At 33.8% G+C, this 4,350-nt stretch overlaps 1 pseudogene; it reads left to right on the top strand.

Annotated features, from left to right (window-relative positions):
• The first annotated feature begins 1,364 nt into the window (after positions 1–1,364).
• The window catches only part of LOC101513874 (heat shock cognate 70 kDa protein 2-like), a 7,939-nt pseudogene continuing 4,953 nt past the window's right edge, over positions 1,365–4,350 (top strand).

Here is a 4,350-nt window from a genome sequence, read left to right as displayed (position 1 = left end):
ATTATTTTAATAAATAACTTTGCTTGATTAAAAATTATTTAAATAATTAGGCTTTATTAAAAAAAATTATTCATTAAAATAATTCAAGCAAAAAATCTAGAATTATAAACATGGACAATAAGTTTGTAATTTGAAAATCCAAATTCCCAATTTTCAAACCGTAAGATTTCAATCATGTCAAAATTCCCAAATTGAATCCTAAAATAAAGACAATAACCGAATTTCATCATGAATTAAACATGGTAGGCTCTGATACCAATTGTTAACAAGCCATGCCAATTACATGATGAATAACCAAGGGCGGAAGCGTACCTGTGGGAATTGCCATTGATGAAATCCTGGGATGATGATAATATAGCCAATGGGTTGGGTGATCTTCCTCAGCAAAACACCCTGAAGACCTTGCTCTCTTGATGGGGATAGAGAGAACCAAAGAGTTTTCTCCTTTAGGGTTTTGAAACTGAATAGTCTTGTTGTGTTTGCCTTGGGGACCATTACCCCTATATATAACTATTATTAGTTATATCTCAAATTGCAGTATTTCCAATTCAGCCCCTCATTAAATTAGAAACTGCTTGGTATCTACTCTATTAATTTTCATAACTATTATGCTCTTTAGCCATAAACTATTATATATTATTTGACCCCTAGTTTATTGGCTAATTATATAATGACCCTAACACACTTTATTAATTAATTACATATGTGACCCATAAATCTTATATTATATATTAAAAATTTGATAATTTAAATGTTCTAGTTCAAGATCCGCCATAACTCATTAAACTAAAATAGTTGGTGAATGGCGTGTAATAACAAAAGTAATGTATTTGAAGATTAATAAATTTAATATTGACTTTATCTATGTATTTGAAACTTATTGAATTTATTTATGTATTTGAAGATGATTAAATTTATTATTTATGCTGTATGAAAAATTTGTTGTTTTATTTAAAAATTAAATAATAAGATTGAATTTATAATTTCTAATAACTTAAATATTAAATATATTTTTATTCAATTAAATTGACATTATTGTTACTTATATAAAACATAAGGATTTAGAATTGAATTCAAATATAACAAATCCTTTTGTACACCTCTAATTCTGTATAACGGGCTCTCACGTTCACGTTTTCTCCTACCATCCCGAGAATTAGCCGTAGTAATAGTAGAAAAATACGCTTCAGTTTTCCCTAACAAAAAATTAACTTCGATTCGTATCTAAAGGACCATTTTCCAATTTATTATCCTATTTAATAAAGGGTTTGTAAGCGTAAGAAGAAAACCTAAGAGTTCAGCTTCTTCCTAATTTTGACTCCAAATTTTTTTTCAGTTACGTTTTTTTACTAAAAAGAAAGATTATGGCAAAAAAATACAAAGGACGTGCAGTGGGAATAGACCTTGGAACAACATAATCTTGTGTTGCTGTGTGGCTTGATGAACACAATAGAGTTGAAATTATTCACAATGATCAAGGCAACCAAACCACTCCTTCTTTTGTTGCTTTTACTGATGATCAAAGGTTGATTGGTGATGCTGCCAAGAATCAAGCTGCCTCCAACCCTGAAAACACTGTCTTTGGTAAATTTTAATTAGTCTAATCTTTGAATATTTTATGTTATTATTACATTCAATTAACTTATTTTCTCAAATTAACCTGTATAGACATGTTAGTGTAAGTGTTGTGATTGTGCTTCATAGATTCCATTGCTATGTTAGCCAAGCAAATGTAATGATGCAAAATTACTATTGATATTATTTTTTCAGATGCTAAGAGGTTAATTGGTACGAAGTTTAGTGACTCTGTTGTTCAAAATGATATTATGTTGTGGCCGTTCAAGGTCATTGCCAGTGTCAATGACAAACCTATGATTAGTGTTAAGTACAAGAGTCAAGAGAAGCAATTTTGTGCCGAGGAAGTTTCATCTATGGTCCTCACGAAGATGCGAGAGACTGCTGAGAAATTTTTGGAATCCCCTGTAAAGAATGTCGTTGTTACTGTACCAGCTTATTTTAGTGATTCTCGGCGAAAAGCCACCATAGATGCTGGTGCCATTGCTGGCCTTAAAGTTATACGGATAATCAATGAACCAACGGCCGCTGCTCTTGCATATGGCCTTGAGAAGAGAACCAATTGTGATGGAGAAAAAAACATTTTCATCTTTGATCTTGGTGGTGGCACTTTTGATGTGTCTATCCTAACAATCAATGATAAGGTCTTCCAAGTCAAGGCCACTGGCGGAAACACTCACCTCGGAGGAGAGGACTTTGATAACCGAATGGTCAACTACTTTGTGCAGGAATTCAAGAGGAAGAACAAAGTGGATATTATTGGGAATCCTAGGGCTTTGAGGAGGTTGAGAACTGCGTGCGAAAGGGCAAAAAGGGTACTCTCGTTCGCCGTTGTCACCACTATTGAGGTAGACTCTTTATTTCAAGGCATTGACTTTGTATCATCAATCACTCGTGCTAAGTTTGAAGAAATCAATATAAACATTTTTAATGAGTGTATGAAAACTGTTGAGAGTTGTCTTACTGATGCTAAGATGAACGAGAGTACTATAAATGATGTTGTCCTTGTTGGTGGGTCTTCTAGGATTCCCAAAGTGCAACAACTATTACAAGATTTTTTCAAGGGACAAGATCTGTGCATGAGCATCAACCCTGATGAGGCTAAAGCTTATGGTGTTGCTGTCCAGGCTGCTTTGTTGAGTGAAGACTTTAAAAATGTTCCAAATTTGGTGCTGCGAGATGTTACACTGTTGTCTCTTGGTAAGGAAACAATAGGAGATGTCATGACTGTTGTGATTCCTAGGAACACTTGCATTCCCACCAAGAGGACAAAAGAGTTTTGTACAGTTCTTGATAACCAATCCAGTGTCTTGGTTAAGATTTATGAGGGTGAGAGAACAAGAGCCAGTGAAAACAATGAACTTGGTTCTTTTACTCTTTCTAACTTTCCCCTTGCTCCTCGCAACCATCCTTTTGATGTATGTTTTGCTATTGATGCAAATGGTATTTTGACTGTTTCTGCTACAGAAAATTCCACGGGCAATACAAATAAGATTAGAGTAACCAATTACAAAGAAAGGCTATCAACTGAAGAAATTAATAAATTTATTCAGGAAGCTGCGTTGGTGACAATTGCTGCAAGACTTTAATAGTGAAGTTGTTGATGAAGATTATATGTAGCAAGTTCCAAAGCATGTTGTTACACTAGCCTTTAGGTTCGATTCTCCCCCACCAATCGGATGCAAATGAGATAACCAGCGAATCTCCTTTAGGGTACTTTGGAAACTTTGATATGATTTGCACTATCACACCAATAATATCTTTCAATAGTATGTTACAAAATAATGTTACCTATTCTTTTCTCATGCATTAGAAAAGAATAAGTTGACTTAGTATATGAGAATGAGTGAAAGAAAATGGATAGAAAATATTTGAATTCGTTGTTTGCATTCTGTCCAAAGTGACCCTATTTATAGGAAAAATAATGTCACTTGAGAAAAGTTGCAATTCTTGGTTCTGCCACTGTTTACGAAGGGCTATATACATTTAACGTTCAGTTATTTATTGAAGCATTGCACTGGTCTGGTGGCAAAACAATGCCTCAATGCCTTTTCAAAAGGGAATTTTTCCAAAAAGAAGGCAATACACAGATTTGAACTCAGGATCCCATGTTAGGAAAGAATAAACACAACCACCAAACCAACATCAATATCATACTATGTATAACAAATTATACATACATATATTATCCAATATTTTGGAAATATCTCACAATCCCCCACCATTTTCAAAATATACTTAGTCCCATAATTTTGGAAATATCATGGTTTCAAATAATGGTATCTTACGATTTGAACCACTACTTAGTAAGATATGGGTTCCACTTATCCCGAATAGATTGGTAGACAAGCTTTGAACCAATTATTCATTAGAACAAGTGTGCACAACTTACACATGAAATCTCGGTACTATCGAAAGAATTATAAAGATGACACATTTGTTAAGGCCTTGTGTCATGTACCCTTTTAATGAGAATTTAAGAGTCAAGCCCTTTAACTCTTCGAAGCGGCCTCGCTTCATCCTCACATAGGTAGACTATATCAGAAATACACCCAAAATATGTATTTCAGCAAAATTATGCTATATGTCTATTAAGAGTAAAACTCAACCTTCCAACTTTACACTTATGGTCCAAGTACTTTCAATCTTTGGGATGTATCTATATTCAAGTACTTGCAATCATTCTAATAGTGTACTTTTATCATTGAACTCAAGACTTGATGTTACTCAAGTGTGAGTCGACTTTCCACCATTGATGATTAATTAGATATGGGC

This window comes from Cicer arietinum, chromosome 3 (genome assembly GCF_000331145.2).
Source record: "Cicer arietinum cultivar CDC Frontier isolate Library 1 chromosome 3, Cicar.CDCFrontier_v2.0, whole genome shotgun sequence".
NCBI classification, from domain to species: domain Eukaryota; kingdom Viridiplantae; phylum Streptophyta; class Magnoliopsida; order Fabales; family Fabaceae; genus Cicer; species Cicer arietinum.
This window is presented reverse-complemented; position numbering and strand designations above follow the sequence as displayed.